The 18927-nt window shown below is 41.6% G+C and overlaps 1 long non-coding RNA gene across 1 annotated transcript; it reads right to left on the bottom strand.

Moving 5' to 3' along the window:
• Positions 1-927: 927 nt before the first annotated feature.
• On the bottom strand, positions 928-17684 carry LOC129381333 (uncharacterized). The gene is made up of 3 exons (XR_008609531.2): positions 17219-17684; positions 13784-13978; positions 928-2609 (listed from the first exon to the last, which is right to left on the bottom strand). It is a non-coding gene; the product is annotated as an uncharacterized lncRNA (long non-coding RNA).
• Positions 17685-18927: the final 1243 nt, after the last annotated feature.

Below are 18927 nucleotides of genomic sequence, written 5' to 3' on the forward strand. Positions count from 1 at the left end.
ATGAGGGAGTAAGTATTTTACTTGACGCTTTCGTTCGAATGCGTTGTTACTTCCGATTGCTTGTTTTCTCCCACGAAGGGTGGGAAAAAACCCTACACTGTAAACAGGTTTGACCCTTTTAGGGAGTTTTGGCCTCGTTGCATAACTTCAGCCCTTAAGGGAGGACAATATCCTCCATTCGAACGGAGTTTTTTTTCACACCCTTGTGTTTGGTGGTGTTATGGGGAATTATGGGAGTTTTTTAATTCTCCTTTGAACACCAACCCCTGAGTGGTTGCAGGAGTCTATATGGGGAATTATGGGAGTTTTTTAATTCTCCTTTGAACACCAACCCCTGAGTGGTTGCAGGAGTCTATATGGAGAATTATGGGAGGTTTTTAATTCTCCTTTGAACACCAACCCCCGAGTGGTTGCAGGAGTCTATATGGGGAACGTTGGGAGTTTTTCATTCCTCTTTTGAACACCAGAACTATGGAAGTTCTTATGAGGAGCTTTGGGAGCTTTTACAAGTTGACATGGGTATTTTATTTTGCTTCTTATGGGAATTTATAGGAGAAGCGATGGGAGTTCTTACGTACATATTTTCGGAAACGTTTGGCTTCTTAAGGGCGTTTTGAAGGATACCTTTGGGAAATTATTTTACCTCCTTGTAGGAGTGCTTAGGTGTAAACCTGGGAGCAACCGTTCCCATATTTTGGGAGCTCTGCTTAAGGGAGCACTTATGGATAGTTTTGAGAGTTCGATTTTTGCTTTTTATGGGAACATATAGAATGCTTGGGAGTGAATTTTTACAGCTTTAGGGAGCTGTTTTACTAAGGGAGGTTTAAACAGATGTTTTGGGAGTGCATTTTAGCTCCTTATTAGAGCTTTTACAGGTAGGTCTGGGAGTTTATTATGCACTTTTTGGGAATTTTACGAGGCTGAAGGGAGTTCTTTTTGTGTGTGTGTTTAGTAGATTGTGTCTGACGAGTGCAAAAACCATGACAAAGCAATAAAATGTCTGGAAATTTATTGCAGTTCCAGAATCAAATGTGCCAGCATGATAGTACAATCAATGACTATTAGCATAATGAAAGTGAAATAATTCAATAAATTGAATACATACAAGCAAACCAGTTTGACTGGAAATTCAAGCATATTGCAAGCTTCAGTACAGTTGAAAATCCACAAGTGCAGCCAAGACTGAAATTCAGCGGCTCAAAACATCATGAGCTATTGGGCAGTCCTTGCATGCATTAGAACAGGCCACATTTGTTTTTGCATGTAAAAAGCATGCTACAAAATATGATGCAAAGGAGGCCAGACAGCACCAATGACCTAGAAGATAATGAAAGTACCTTTGAATACCTATGCTATTTCTAATAGACATCTACGTACAACTTATTCTCTCATGTAACACACAGCTGCAAAGAAAAAGCAGAGGTGGTACCACCCACTCTGAATCAATTTCCTTAGCGTGCAGTACCTGAAATTCAAGCTTGCCAGCTAGAGAACATGACAAGTTCACAGCAAAATGGGCATAATGTGATAACAGTAGACAAACAGGTGATATCTCAGGCTGAAGTTAATTCAACAAGGGGACTAGTCGTCGTCAGGGAAAGAAAATCCAAGCAGACAATTCCAGCTCACACTTACTTGCATACACAGATGTCGCTACATAGGTTTGTGTTGTGATGCCCCATGACCTAAGTCAGCATCAAAGAGGTTCATTAAAGAGTGGCACATATGCAGTGGCACACACCCAGTGTACATACACAAGTTTGTGTCAAAAAAGTTCATTGGAGAGCTGCATCTACCCAGTGGCCCCAAGTGCTCGTAGTAGCCCCAGGGGCACATACTGAATTTCCACAAATATAAGGAGTTTTTTTTCAATATTTGTGGCCTCAGAAGACGCCTCGTATTATATAACTGACATAGACACAAACAACAAGATCACTCATAGAAATTGGCGCCAGCAACCTGCCAAACTCCCATACTTCTACACACCTTGCTACCCCAACTAAACCCCCATGGTGAGCATTTAAACTTACCTCACCTTCTCTATGCACTCACTCATTTTGCTGGATATCCATGGAGTGGAGAAAAGTGAACTATATAAATACTGCCAAGGAAAACGGTTGTTACCCTAACGAAGAAGTCCACTTCTCAAAAAAATTTCTCCACCTGATATAACACTTGTTCGACCTCTGCTGATCACCTTCAGCTGAATATTGCATATCACACAAAGCAGCAATTCAACTATAATTTTTAGTTTTATAATGAAACAAAAATTTCTTAGGATGTGAAAGAAAATATGATACAGGAACCCTTAACAGTATCCATAAGTGTGAAATTTTTACACAGGCAAAGAGGCAAACACTTTGCCACCAGGGCACACATAAGGCGTCATTACATTTTCTCTGCAAAAAGCCTTAACACCCCGACGACAGGTGGTGTTGCATGGAGCCATGCATGCATTTCAAAAAATAGGCATTTTGTATTTTCTTCTTCCGCAAGATCAAGGCAGGCAGGCTGTGATGCTGTGCAAACAGTGGTGGCCTTCAAAAGGGAAGGAATCCACACAAAAAGCCATGGTACTGTTGAGATGGCAGTGCTTGATAGGGAGCATTCTGTAAAACCAAACGTAAATAGATTATGTACGATTGCATTGCAAACAGACACCGCATGAATATTTAAACATAGCATCACCAATTATTCAACAGTGCTGGGCCATTCAATGCTACCACTCCAAGTGCATCTTGGCCACCTCAGATTTTAGGAAAAATTACAGCCCATTGTACAGTTGCAGACTGGATGAAGTGGAGAGTATGACGAAAGCCCGTCTGGTCGGGATGATGCATACTAAAAGGAAGAGGTCCAGACACCGACCAAAATGTTTAAAATAGTTTTTTACGTTTTCAAATTCAAATAAATTCAAATAAGTACTTTAAACCATTTTGGTCAATGTCCGGACCTCTTCCTTTTAAGTCGCAGAATGCACAAACAGAATACTTCGCGAAAATTTCACATGGTGCGAGTATCGTTATCTTGTAGGCTAAGGTTGAAACATCACGGCACTGACAAAGCTACAAAGTGTTTCTACGAATGACCACAAGGCCTTCCAGAATGTTTCATTATGTGAGATAGACCATTAATGTTTTTTATCTGCAAAGAGTATCTTCTTATTCTGACTTAAGTATAATAGACCTTCGAGCAATTTCTGAAAAGTATTTTCATCCAGCTTGGGTGGTTTATAGGCGCAAATAACCAATTTAGGAACCCCCATTTTGTAGTGAAGAAAGCTTATATTAAAAAAACCTATAGCTGCAGTGATTAAAAGTTTCTGAAATTTTGAATCAACTCTTTATATCTGCAGAATCTCTTTAATTAGGTATTAGGACGCCTTGCAGCACTGACAAAGAAAGGAAATCATGACAACATATTACAAAAACTAATAAAATGAATGTGTTCTTGATATGTTGTTGTATTATACACAGATTATACAAAACACCAGCAGTAATGTGCATATCTTCAGAGTGCACACACAGTTTACCAACGTAATAATAAATACAGGTCAACATCATAAAGCAACACATCGGTACTGGCGTTTTTCTTTCACATTGGCCTAAAAACCAACCACATGAGCATTCAGCCATCATATAAGCAGCACCTGCTTGCATGAATTCAAGGAACTTTCAGATGTGCAAAATCGTTTAGGAGCTTTTAAGCAATAGGCATGACACTACTATTATGGTTAATTTGTTGCCTGTAAGTGGTAAATCAAGTGAACTGCTAGTTGTCCTTCCGGTGAAGGATATTGCAGAAAATGTGAGGACAAAAAGATTATAGTAGCTATTTGGAACTCATGAATGTTAAGAAGATAATATGCAATGTTACCATGCTGACAGACAGTCAGATAAAAGATGATACAAAGAAAATATTATATATAGATTACACAGATGCAAGCATTCTGCTTCTTTATTGCTGCAAAACTCTGTAGTTATAGAAGTGCTTCATCCCCTGAAAAATATTTTTAGCAATACATTCACTATGGAGTTCTATTGATGATGCATCAGATTTGCATGCTACAAGTGGTTTGAGCTGTTCAGAGACAGACATCTGGCTTGTAAACGCAAGAGCATGACGAAATACTGCAAGTGCTCCAGAAAAATGCTTGCATGGTAAGGGAAATGACAAAAACAAGAATGTGGACGAAACTGCCCCAAAGTCTAATTTTAGCAATGTAAGGTTTTATGAAACATAATTACAGTTCTAAGACAAAACAAAATACCAACATGATATGCAGAGAATGGGTGCTGGACATCAAGCAACCTCACTAAACAATGATTACATACATAAAAACGACACATTCGCAGGAAATTTCACAATACACAACATATAAACTATGTGATTCATGATGCACCCATGTCATACATCATATTGTTCAAGTAACCAACTTCTTTATTCAAGACCCCTGTAGAAGGTTTGTTAATGCAGTTATTGGTTTCTTGGATGGAAAAGACCTAGTATACAAATCTGCACTTCCCTGCCTTATATTTGCAAACTGCATGTGTACAGTCACAGTTTGGCACAGTTTGGCAATGTTTTGTGAGATATCCAGATGCTGTTACCACCTACATCTGTGCACAATGCTCCTGCAGCCTGCCATTACCACAAATCCTGGTCTATCCTACATAATACCCCAGTCACACGGGCACTTTCAAAGTCCTTTGAACCAAAGATCCTTTACTTCAAGGGAGAATGTGCACTGTCACACAGGCACAGCAAAGGAGCCCTACTGGAAGGGGGCTTTGAGTCAAAGGAGTGCGCGTTCGTCCTTTGAAACCTCAAGGCAATACTCCCAAGCCTAGAGGGCGTCTGACAGTAGAAAAAAATAATCTAAAGATATGGAAGTTCAATTTTTACCTCTTCAGAACGAGCTTATAAGTACTGAATACTGTTACTAAAGTACTAAACACTTTCGGGACACCCGCAATCTCCATCATGAAAGCGCCGGTACAGCAACACCGGCACGGCCTGTCGTCAGCAGCAACCTCGACACAACACGGTTGCCATGTGCGATTTGGTTCTTTGGTTAGTGGCTGCTAGGCATCCCAGTCTCCTTGGCTTTTTTCTGCACATCTTTCCTTGTCACTTTTGTTTTTTAGTTTTTACAGCGTTTACGTGTACCTACCGCTACCTAGCCACAACGAACGAAACAAAGCAGCTGAAGCAAAGGCAACAATGAATAATCGACGCCAATGTGCGGTGTACGAAGCGGTACACATGGTGGCCATCATTACAATAAATACATCTGTTTGTGATAAAGTAATGTCTTTACTACGTGTGCATTTTGTTTTGATGTTTCTATGTATTAGGAAAAATAAATGTTGCTGAAAAAAATGTGACAAATTTATTATAAGACGCATTAGAACATATTTTTTTATTACTTTCAAGGTGATGGTAGCGCTAAGGATACATTGCGGTTTCTGTTAAAAGCGTCAACGGAGACTACCTGGAGACCATGTAGCACCGACATATATCCGTTGAACTAATGTCCTTGAAAGCTCAATGCTCCTTAACTTCAAAGGACCTTTGGCATGCTCGTGTGACGGGTATAACACTTGCTGCTGAAGGCATTAAAGGCACTCAAAGGTGCCTCAAAGACAGGCTGAACATTCTGCGCAGGTTAGCGTGTTAGCAAGGCCTGAAACACTTGTAGGACATTGTAAAAGATGTCAATACATGGCAAAATACAACAGCACAACATACTCAGAAAATGTAAGGCTAAAATTGCACACTGATATATAAGGGCCTTCCCAGACAAACCGATAAATGCAATAGCACACCTTCTATTGAAATCTCGAATATAAAAATTGATTACTTGAAAAAGATGTACGGTACATACAAAATAGAATGAGTGATGTATGTTATATGTCACGTATAGTCAAATTTTGCTGAAAATTTGAGCATTTCATGCATGCATATAATCGCACTCATGTACTAAAAGAAGTTCATGCGTAGTGCTCATCCTGTGCATTTCATGTGTTTCATGTTATAGTGTAGTAACTATGTTTCCTAATGCCAGTAACCAACTCTCCCAGCTTTCAGCAATAGTATGCAAGATTATTTATTCTTAGAAGTATGATAGCAGGAAGAAACAAGGATAAAGACCTGTCAACAGGACTAGCATCAACTACAAGCTGATTTGGCTCCTGGATGGAAACGAGTATTAGTAACCGTAATCATTATCAATGTTTCAATGAGGGAGTGGGTGAACCCAGAACTTGCACAAATAACTACAGTAGCCACATGGCTGAACATATGAGCCGTGGGTGTTTCCCTATCTTCCAGCACATGGGGTTAGTTGCAGAGCCCTGAGAGAGCCGAGAGGGAAGTGATTGTGGTTTTCCACATTAGCAAATAAAGATCGACATGTGTCGGAAAATAATCACCATCTCTCATCGAAAACATGTAATTTTTTATAGAGCACTTATCCTCAATTCATTACACAGATTGCGTTAGGTGACTAATTTGTTTTACTACTGTTCTTAGTGCCCCATACAAGATTAACCTTTTCCAAGCCAATTTTATTTTCAGAAAACCACTGAAATTTCTAAAATATTTTTATTAGCTATTCTTTGTGAAGCAGTTCGTTTAAAATTTTCTGCTGCCTTTTACTAGCTCTTTTTCATGTTTTTAGGTTGCAAACAGACAAGGACGCAGAGACTGCGTACATGAAGCATATTTTTTTAAAGAAAGTAAAGCGTGCTTTTGTTATCCTCCATGAAACATGTTATTGCAGGAAGAAAGGTGGTTAACCGAGGGCCCCTATTTTTATTAGTCATATCATAAGAAGCCAACAAACACTGACACCAAGGACAACATAGGGGGAAATTACTGGAGCTTAATAAATGAAATAATGAAACGATAAATTAATGGAAATGAAAGTGGATGAAAAAACAACCTGCCACAGGTGGGGAACGATCCCACAACCTTCGCATTTCGCATGCGATGCTCTACCAATTGAGCACCGCGGCGCCGTTTACCGATCCACTTTCTGGGGTACTTATGTTTCCTTGTAGAACCCTGGGAGTGTTAGCCAGCGTTACCACTCACAGACCTTTGCGGCGGACATGGAACATCCTTTCTGCCGCAGGCGTCACGAGAACGTGATCTTTTTTTAGTGAAGGCAACCGGTCAATAAACCCACACATGCTACCTGAAGGCATCAATGTTGCCTGATTCGAGACACTCGTTATGTAATAAATGAGAAGAAAGAGGGTTAACCGAGGGCCCAATTTTTACTAGTAATATCATAAGAAGCCAACAAACACCAAGGACAACATAGGGGAAATAACGAAATGATAAATTAATCGAAATGAAAGTGGATGAAAAAACAACTTGCCACAGGTGGAGAACGATCCCACAAGTTCACTTTCTTTTTTTTGGGGTGGGGGCAAAAACTGAACACATAACTAATCACTGATCTATCATGCAAGTGGTGTTTGCCTATCTCAATAGTCTATATAAAGACAGAAAACTAGGCTCAGGTGTTTTTATCTCTAAAAGAAAAGACAAGCTTTTATACGGCAACCTATCAGCTTGAAGCCCACGGTAGTAGTTCTCTTCTATGGCATCTAGCTGTTGAGCACGAGTCAAATAAAAATTAATGCAAATGTATTAGTGTTCCATGCTTTTAATGCATGGAAAAGGGACACTAAAGGAAATTAATGAGTCAAGTTAGATTAAAGGTTAGCCTTTTGTAATAACAAATTCATCATTTATACCAAGAACAGAGCTTTTATAAGCAAGAAAATTAGAACTGGAACATCAAAGGGCACCAACTAATATATTGAACCAAATTCTGTAGTTTTATTTGCCAAAACCACAATATGATTATGAGGCATGAAGTACGAGGGATTCTGGAATAATTTTGACCCCCTTGGTTACTCTACTGTGCATACAGTGCAAAACACACATGCATTTTTGCATTTCACACCTATCAAAATGCAGCTGCCACAGCTACAATTTGATTATCCACCATCAGGCTTGGCAGCGCAACACCAAACAGCCCAACTCAGAGCCCATGCTTGTCAGCAACCTTCTGCAGTGAGTGCATCACTTGGTGCTCATGAGGCAGTACTTCCAGCTGCTTTAAAGTGTGCGCACTGCTGGCTTTTGCTGTTTTACAGCCCTTAAAGCCCAACTACAACAAAAGTTAGGGCTGCATAAAAAAATGATTCAAACAGTGTAAATACAAAACAGCATTCTAACAATCTTGATACAGACTGAAATGAATGCCACAATTACCAGTAACTGGCAGTGAGGCATGACTCAGATTGCAGGGCACCTTAGTGTGGCCTACGAGATAAGGGACCACCTGCAGCTGCCTGCAGTGATAAAAACCTGGAGGCGATGTGGACTCTCGTCATAGCCACTAACCACCAGGTTCATGTGTCGTCTGCTAATACAGTATTAAAAGAATATCAAAAAGAAAATTAGATACCAGCCCCGCAGCTTTGCCAAGATCACTACAGTAGTATTTACTACTAATTTATTACCAATATAGCCAAAGTGAAATTTCAATGCATTTGGAATTTAAGCTTTTGCAGTAGGGGTTTTGAGATGTGATAATCGCAATGCTCCTGTGCTTTGTGACATTACATCACTAGATATTTGACAACGCCGTGGTTCTAAGTGTTTTTACATACATCGATATCTTGATTCTTTTACAACCTAACTCTAATATGACACATGAGAATACGGTAGATAACATTTGAAATGTCTTTAATGGGCACGGAAAAGGACTAACCTTTACACATGAGACACGCATGGTGAAAGCATTGTACGCAAGGCTCCCACGTGTCTTTAAATAATTTTTCACTTTGGTCGGTGTCAGTTCTGTTTTTTCCCTTGACTCTTCCTAACCGGACAAGACTTCATCAGACTCAACTTCATTAACCCATTGACAATATGCTGCATATCTTAGGTAAACATTTGATGCTCACCCTAACGCATGTTTCCTGAAGTTACCAACTAAGAGCAAAGAAAGGTTAGCTACTGTATGAACCAGCCTAAATCCATGTTAAGCCCACAATTGCCCAATGTGCCTTGAATAGGCTCTAAAAATGTGTATTAACACAAGGCGCAATAGATTTTGTGCTCACGTTGGCATGTTCATAACAGCTGGCCTCCCTCACTCTCATCATCGGAATCTCAGAATCCCTACTGCGAAAACTTCAGGAGTGGAAAGCAGCAAAGGTAACAGTGCGCAGTTTGAAGCAGCCAGAGGCACTGCCTCATGAGCACAGCAGTTGCACTCACTGAAGAAGGTTAATGACAAATATGGGGCCCCATTCGTGCTGCTGGTTCCGAAGAAGCCATCTAAGCTTTTTTCCCACGCTTGAGTGTAAAAATACAGCTGCTTTTAACAAAAGGCATGCAACACCGTTCATGAATTATGCCATTGGAATGGTTTACCAAATAACCTCTTACTTCTGGTAAGCTCTACACAAGCCAAATTGGACGCTGCACTGATGAAAGGGCAAGAGAACATTTGCAGAATATAAAAACAAAGTAAGACCAATGTAGGTGAGCATTGTAACACATGCACTTGTCATCCACAACTTGAAATATATTCTTGGCAGAAGTAGAAACATGAATTCACAACTGATATCAGAAGCTCTTTTAATATCAAAGAATGACTGTGTAATTATTCTTTTTTTTTCTATTTCTCACAAGTATGTGTATGAATGTTTTTTGCTTTCGGTTTACACAGGTTGCTACACCTCAATTTGTTTGACCCTGTTCCCTTCTTTGCAATCTTTCCTCCCTCCCCCTCTTTTATGAACTTCCAGAGAGATTATATGAATAGTTCCTGCTTTCTTAGAAAACATGGCACACACGCGGTGGATGTGGAACATCCTTTCTGCTGCAGGCATCACAAGTACGTGATCTTTTTGGGTGAAGGCAACTGGTCAATAAAGCCCCACATGCCAACTGAAGGCATCAATGTTGCCGGAATCGAGACCCTTGTTATGTAATGAACGAGAAGAAAGCAGGTTAACCGAGGGGCCCGATTTTTATTAATCATAAGACGCCAACAAACAAAGGCACCAAGGACAACACAGGGAAAATTACTTGTACTTACTAATTGAAATAAAGAAATTATAACTTAATGGAACTGAAAGTGGATGAAGAAACAACTTCCCGCAGGTGGGGAACAATTCCACATCTACGCATTACGTGTGTGATGCTCTACCGATCGAGCTAACACAGCACCATCTTCCCATCTATTTTCTGGGGTATTTATGTTACTACTAGAATTAACCCTGGGATTGTTAGCCAGTGCCACCACTCACAAACCTTGGCGATATGTAGAGCATCCTTTCTGTCGCAGGCATCACGAGTATGTGATCTTTTTGGGTGAAGGCAACTGGTCAATAAACCCACACGTAGTACCTGAAGGCACCAATGTTGCCAGATTCGAGACCCTCGTTATGTAATGAACGAGAAGGGGGTTAACCAAGGGGCCCGATTTTTTACTGCTGGTGTAGTACACACTTTCCTGCGTTTAGGGTGATGCCAGCTTCTTGCAGGTGCTGAAGTACTTTGTGCAGTCGTGCATCATGTTCTGCCTTCGTTCGGCCAAACACTATTATGTCGTCTTGCAGACATGCTTGGCCGTCCAGGCCTTCTAGCAGTCTTAGCATTTCCCTGTGGAAAAATTCAGTTGCTGTGGAAATTCTGAAGGACAATCGGAGGAACTTAAAATGGCCAATTGGCGTCAGGAAAGTGTGGTACCTCTGGGACTCGGGTAACCAGTAACCAATATCCGGCTATAGCATCAAGTTTGCTAAACCAGGCAGCTCCGGTGAGTTTGGCCAGGCAATCATTGATGGTGGGCACTAAGACTCATTCTCACAGAATGTTCTATTTTAACCCTCCAAAGTCACTGCAGATTTGAAGCTCGCCTCATTCATTTTTAGCCACTACCATAGGTGCATGCCACTCTGTGGTTTCTTCGACCTTTATGATGACACCCAGGCTCTCCGTTCTCTCCAACTCACATTTGGACACTCGGCAACATGGGCAGAGGTACTCGCCCCGAGTACATAATAGCACACCGCTTGGCATCAGGGAGTAGCGATATATTGTAATCGGTCCTGAGAAGGTAGGCCCAGGTCTGTAGCCAGGTAGAGGTAGTGGCATAAAATGTTGGCTGGGTCGCTGACGTTGCCTTTTGACTCCGCTACTTCAAGGAGACTTGGTTGGACATTGAAGGATTTGATTGCGGGGGGGACGTCAAAAAGTGCGTCATGCAGCTTGTCTATTACATAAATTTGTTCTTGACACAACCAGCCATTTCAGCACACGGTAGCAGTCTAACCGTTGCTTTTTTTGGTCCTGCCGGGTCCGAGCAGCTGTTCTTTTGCTTGCTTCAGGTTTCCCGTGACTTGTTCGTCGTAGAGGCTTGTTGGCATGGCAGTCACATCTGCACCAGTGTCTACCTTGAAGCCATTGACCATCACATTGATTTTTCATGGCCCAGGATCCTGTTGGTCAGTTAATTGTCCAAGTAAACCTCTTCCAAAACAGCTTGGTATGTGCATTTTGTTCTGCTTTTTGGAAGCGGAAAAGCATATGGCAGCTGTGTTCCTTTTTACTGCAGGCACTGCATGTTTTGCCATTCGCTGTGCACATAGTGTGTGATGGTGAACCATAGGTGTCTTGTTGAGCCATACCACTTGCATGTCAGCGCAGTTTGGTCACGCTGGTTTTTACGAATTATTTCCTTTGCTCTTCGAGAAGCTGTGCATGGTGTCTACAGCTTCAAGTGATTGTAGCTGTGGCCGTAGGTCCTTTTGCTGCTGTTTGATTGTTGCCATGTTGCGAGCAGCGTTGACAGCGGCTTCCAGAGTAAGCTCAGCATTAAGTTGCAGCTTCTCACTTACCTACGTGTCTGTGGGACCGACCACGAGTCTATCACAGATCAGTTCCTCTTTCAGGGCGCTGTACTCCGAGGCTTCAGCTAGCCTGAAGAGTTCGGTGATGAACATATCGGCTGTCTCATGCACATCTTGCTTCTGGCTGTTGAACTTTGCACACTCGTATATCATGTTCATCCGTGTCAGGAAATTTTTTATTAACAGTTGCATTACTGTGTTGTAGTCGAGTTTCTCAGCATCACAGAGCCTGAGCAAGGCTAGGACGTCTTTGGCTTCACGACCCATGGCATAAATGAGTGTGTTCACCTGCGTCTCGTCGTCGTCTTTAGTCTGGAGATAGCTCTATAGCACTCCCTTCTCATGAGCCACCGTTTCTACTCCTCGGGCTGCCGAAAATCAAGTTTTTCCGGCAGTTTGACGACGAACGAGTTTAGTGGAGCTGCGTGCTGGGCTGTGGACACTGTAGGTGAAGCCATGGGTAGCAAAGTTTCGTATTCACCGCAGTGCGCTGTAGGTGTAGACTTCTACTTGCGTGGTGCATTTCTCACAGCGTTGTCGAGTATCCCACCGTTGCCTCCATGTCATGGTCGGGTGACGAGCATACGTGATTGACAAAACGTAAGTGTTAACTGGAACTGTTTACTAGGTTGTGTATGCAAAACAAGCACGGCTACATGCCGGCTCGGCTTACACGGTCTGGTTCGCTCTCCCAGAGGCGTTGTTCCGCATCTTACATGACTGTGTACATAGCGCCATCTCGTTGTGGTAGCTCGCATGACACGGTGCACCAGTGTAACTCAATGGACAGCAACTTCAAAAAAAGTATATTTCGGAAGGCTGCCCAAGTTTAAGCAACTCTCAGTTAACGTTAAGGCGATTTGCCCTCTTATTAACATGCACATTTACGCCACTAGACCATAACCTCTTTGCTACATTATAGCACAGTTTTGGTCCGAATTAAAACACTGATATAAGACAGCGGAAAAGTTACGAATAAGTGCCATAAATACGAAGAATATTAGAAGGGCATACACTATCATTCTTGCTAACTGCTCATTTGTTGAAATTCTGGCAGTCTTCTGAATTATAATTTTTAAACGTGCTGCCCATTGAGTTATGATAATGCATTGCGGTGAAATTTGATAGATGGCCGCAGAGCCAATTCAACATTTGAGTTTCAACCACAGCTAGTTACCCCTATGCTTTTCTTGGCTTCATTGCCTGCTGGCTTTATATGGTCGTGATTTTAAAAAAATGAAGCCCGTTTTCCTTCTCATTCATTCATGCGAGGGTTTGAAACCTCATAGCTTTGATGCCTTTAGGTAGCATGCATGGGTTTATTAGCCACATGCCTGCTCTCTTCAGTTCAGGTGTTACGCGACACCATCGTGCAAAAAAAGATGTTCCACATCTGCCCACCATGGCTCTAAATGGCGCTGGCTAACACTCCCAGGGCATAAATATCATAAATACCCAAGTTAGCACAATTGGTAGTGCATCGCGTGTGTACTGCAAAAGTTGTGGGTTCAGTCACCACCAGAGACAAGGTCCTTTTGTCTGCTTTCATGACTTTCTTTCAATATTTTCTACATTTCAATTTCAACCACAGCTAATTACACCAACGCTTTTCTTGGCTTAATTGCCTGCGACCTTTATATAATCAGCAAAAATAAGGTAACAAGAAAATTAAAATAAATAAGTGGAGGACAGGGTCATCGGTGTTCAAAGAAGCACCTTCCTTTTTGTATCGTTAACCAACATGTGCGCCCAATAGGTAACTCCTCTACCTGCACATCGAATGACAATGCAAGAAATGCAGCTGGAACCCACAGTCAAATATATGTACAGCATACCAATGCATCTCTCCTCCGAAGGTAGTGAAGAGCACAGGTGCCTGTAGAGTTGCGTGCCACGGTTCCTCTTGCCAACCCATGGAAAGGAGCATAAGTGATGCTGTAGAGCTTGCTCCTTCAAGCAGTGTTCAGGTATCCATTCATAATCCTGCATGTAGTGTCCAATGTATTGTGGATATCAAGACAGCTTCAGTCCTGCAGCAAATAAAGTGATCAGTTCTAACCAAAATGTTGAGATGTAGGCACTTTGGCAGGCAGATGTTAAATGTTGAAGTTTCTGGGATGCCAGTGATAATTTCATTAAACATTATATGGGCCACTCATACAGGGATGGAAGCAGTCAAAGAAGTTTTGGAGCAGCTCTGGGAGGTGGCAAATTTGACACACTGGAGCATGAATTGCCCGTTTTCGAGCAGTAAATACATGTTTACATGAGTAGCTTGGTAAAGGCCAATGAGTGAAATACAGGTATATGAAGAAAAGGTACTACAGAGCACTATTTGATTATGGCAGATCAGTTCTGTGGAAGCCTGCAAGGCAAGTAAAATTCATGACAGGAAAAATTTTCACCCACCCTACTTTAGCATGAAGCTACGAAGGAGACCTGTACAGGTTTCTCGGAAACCACCATTAAATTACATACTGGATGTGACAACTAACTGTGGCCAAGAAAAAAATTAATGAGTGCTTTCCGTGAACATCACCCACGCTATGTTGATAGGTTTATGTTTGTGCTACTCAAGTTTCTTTTTTTCCATTGTGAACAAGCAATTAATATGTACTTGTAATGAATGTTTATTTCCTTACTTATCGAATATGGTGCCAATGCAAAGGTTGTGGAATACGCCGAGAAATGACCGATAACAGCGTTACAACGACCTAGTTCATGTGTGGTCTTTTTTTTTTTCCGAAAAAAAAAACCAAACAAACAAGCAAATTTTTCTGTAGAAATTCACGTGACAATGCGCTCCGCATCAGTAATATAAGTGGTCTCAGACAGAAACAGTGTCATCAGTGCACTGCATATATTATGAATGTGCAAACCTGGGGCACAGTCTTGTAAAGGTTCGCAAAGCGAACTGTTACCAAGATCGCGCTACTTTGCATTTGGTAGGGACTGTACTTGCACGCCAAAACTGCTGACATGTTGAGAAAAAACTGCAGCTGCTCTTTCCCAGTGCCCCTATTTGACAAAGTTTTTGTAAAGATTGATGCAATAGTGCACAGAAGCATTGTCATGGTAAGGGCAGTTTATTTTCACCTTTTATTTATTTTACGGGCTTTCATTCTCGTGCCTTCACAAATCCTAGGCTGTCTTAAATGCTGTTACCGGCCATTTGTAACCATCATACAAAGCTTTTCACTGACATCTCATCGATTAGGTAAATCAAGACACTCATCAGATACAGTGAACACCATTCGAGTAGTGCACTCTGGTAATTTTTCATTCTTGGCAACCTGCAGTTGAGATAGCAGAATATCGCAGAATAAATGTGAAGTGACGAAGTGGTCATTGCATGTTTGCGAGTATTTTATATCTGTTTTGACACACTGGTTGGAAAAAAAGACGTGAACGGGCATGTTAATTGCACTTGAGCTATGGTATACAAGTTTCCCTTGTTGTGCAAGGGCGTCTACATTAGACAGACGGGAAGGGGTATCAATGATTCATAATAAGGTTCGTTACAGCGCAACCTAAGACAAGGACAACAGAAGGTACAAAATGACGACACGGCGCTGTTTTGTACCTTCTGTTGTCCTTGTCTTAGGTTGCGCTGTAACAAACCTTAGTATGAATCCCAACCAACTGGCCCAACTTACCGTTCTGATGCGGTATCAACGATTGCTTGGGCGAGCATAGTTACAACCTTCATAAAAGTTAACGAAGTAGGCCCCTTGCCATGCATTGCAAGACTTGTGGATGCAAACTAGTTTTTTTAAAGAATGTGTCATCATAGGATGCAGTAACATTCAACTGATGCGCGAGATTACTGATCAGGCTAATGCCATTGCCAAATACGTTAGGGTGTGCGTGAGTACACCCTCCTTATCTTTATCAGGCAAGGAACTTTACTTTCTAAGTTGGTCGGCACGTTTTCAGTGAACTGCAGCCGTCTGCTTCTTGTAAGGTTGTTGTTTCAGTTGTTTTTCTCATGTGTGCTATGAGCGGCGCATATAATGTGCAGTAGGGTCGTGGAATAAGACCAGTTAGAAGTTAGTGCTCATCCTGTCACCTGTACTTCTTCTTCCATACTCAAACTGAGTTATGCTAAAGCAAGACAAGAATCCATTCAGTCAGTTTGTGCCTTCGAACCAGTTCACCTCCACAGTGCACAATGATGCTATTATAAAGGGACATTGAAAATATTGTTTATTTTCTTTGAATAAATAAAGTTTAGTATGAAGTTTCACACTGCATTTTGCAAGTTTTAATTACCCTAGTATAAATTTGTATTTTAGAATGTGAAGGATGAAAACAAGCATTTCCAACCTTACACATTTCCAATGACATCTAATCACTACAACTTAGAGGAAAGGCGCTACGATCTCAAACAGTCGCAACTTCTATCCGCGGTTGTCGTATATAAAGGCATTACGCACCGAGAGAATATGGTCAAATATTAAAGCTAAAACTACGGTAAAGGCTTGTACCAACACGCCTAAACAAGGGAGAACATTTCAAAACACATAGTGCGGAGGTAAAAAAATAGATCATGGAGTTTTACTTGCCAAAACTACAATCTGATTATGAGGCACGCCATAGTGGGGGGACTCCGAAATAATTTTGACCACCTGAGGTTCTTTAACGTGCACCTAAATCAAAGTACACGGGTGTTTCCGCATTCTGCCCCCATCAAAATGCGGCCGCCGTGGCCGGGAATCGATCCCACGACCTCGTGCTTAGCAGCCCAACACCATAACCCCTAAGCAACCACGGTGGGTACAGTGCACAGCTGTGAAAATTTTTCCTATACCAGAAATAAGTTTTTGGCCAGGGGCTCAAGAACCGGGAGAATCGCGCCCTGTCTGGCGCTGTTCACAGTGCCACCTCAGCCAACTGGGACATTTGCACGCGAGAACGAGAGCACCAAGTCCGGCCATGGCTGGTAAACCCATATGACGATACATTACCAAAATATACAGTAACTAAAACAAAAGGACGCGTACAAACGAGATGTGTCCTTTTTATTCAACTGACATATTATCTTCGCGCCTTCTCCCCCTTGTACGATATAGAGGTTACACAGTTCTGCTTATTCTATCGTCTTACATCATGCATGCGCACTGAGCACATCAATACGTTCTGGATATCGCAGAAGCCGTTGTTCACGTCGTGAGACTCACGATAGCGAAGTCAAATGCGATCCTTCTAGAAATAAAGAAATTGTTTGCCTGCGAAAAACTTTGCAAACAAGAAATAAAATACGAGCTTACCAAAATGCTTCGTCCAGGTTGGTGGCGGCACGCAGTTCGTTGGCGTTCACCGTTGCGCATTACGCTGTGTTGTTAATCACGCCGCCCTCGCTTGTAGGCGTGAGAAGAGCATCAAAGTATTATTCTTTTCTGTCAAATACTGCTGCTTCGTAAGTACAAATAGAAAATTTTGAGTTGTCAAGCCTACCCCAGCATACTGGCACATAACAGCTTTCCGCGCTCAAATCTCGCTGTGGATTCGAATTCGCGCTGCGTGCATTTCGATGAGCTGTTGGGGCGCCACCTAGAAGAGTTTGAAAATGGACAAAACGAAACAAAGTTCTAACATATGTCCGTCTAGATTATTTTATATTTATTTATTTAAGATATAAGGCACATGCTGTTTAGAAAATACTCACGGCAAACAATGTTTTAGTTTAGTTTCTTTGGCCCCTCGGCCCCTCCGATTTATGTCCATTGTCAGCTGGCCTGCGGCCTTTAAACGATATTCCTTACATATTGTGGCTCAATGTCAAGGACATTAAACCTGGTTGAATGGGGTTTAAATGGAGGGACAATATTTCGTTTTGTAGAGTATTGCTGCTGGGGATAAAGCGAGAAATAGGCTGCTTCTCGTCGGCAAAAGGAGCCGGACGAGCAAGTCACGAAATGCAAGAAAACGAACGGCTTGCATGATTACTAGAACAGTCTCGCTTGGTTGACCAGTGAGAAACAGCATAATTAACAACCTAACAAATACAATGGACAGCCGCCAAATCGTTGGTCAATTAGACATGTTAATGATGAGTCAGAGTGGTTGTTATTTCGTGTTTGTCCGTTTGTAAACGTGTTGTGCAAAGCTTCGTTTATTCGATGTTGTGCCCCATTTCCACCAGAAAAAGAAAGAAAGAAAAGCGGCGTGTTTCTGTTGACGCGGCACGCGCAAGTGAAACGGATTTACGGGCAAGCCGCGCGTGTCACGTTCACACATATATCGCTCAATAAAGCATTCAGGCGGTATCGATCGACATACCGGCCGCACCACTGGTGGTAACGGCTATAGTGGTACCGGTGGTAATAAGGGGAGCCGAAAGGACCTAGAACCTCAGGGCACTACAAGAATATATTTCATGGTTTCACACCTGCTTACTGCAAAAGTGTACGTACATGCATGGTATAGCACTGTACTCGTAATGCAAAAATAAACGAATTAAACTTAATTTGTAAACTAAGAAACCAAGGTGAACCTTCAATAATTCACGAACAGGTAGGTTCACACTCAACTGACTCATGAAACAGTATGCTAGCTGTGCCAAGAATCTTAATTAGTCGAGCAATTAAGGGTGGTGACTGTCATGTGCAATGCCTTGGGGAAATGCATGCAGAAGTAGGACAATAGCTGTTGCTCTGTCTTTGCTCATGCCCTATCAACTGATTATTCACTTATTTATTTATTTATTTTTATTTTCACATACTGTAGTCCAATTGGGCTATCGCAGGAGTGGGTTTGTACATTGCATATAACAAAATATTTTTCTGCACAAATCAACTTCAATGCCTTAAAGAACATGATAACTTCAATATAAAAGATACAATCAGTATAATAAACGCAGCATGAATCAAGTAAATACAAAGATTTTTCTAATTTACCTAGTTTCACCTGGGAGTAAGTTCCATTTTTCAATTGTATGAGGAAAGCTATACTTAAACAGGTTAGTATGCAGTTGAAA

The sequence above is a fragment of the Dermacentor andersoni genome, chromosome 1 (assembly GCF_023375885.2).
Source record: "Dermacentor andersoni chromosome 1, qqDerAnde1_hic_scaffold, whole genome shotgun sequence".
NCBI classification, from domain to species: Eukaryota; Metazoa; Arthropoda; class Arachnida; order Ixodida; family Ixodidae; genus Dermacentor; species Dermacentor andersoni.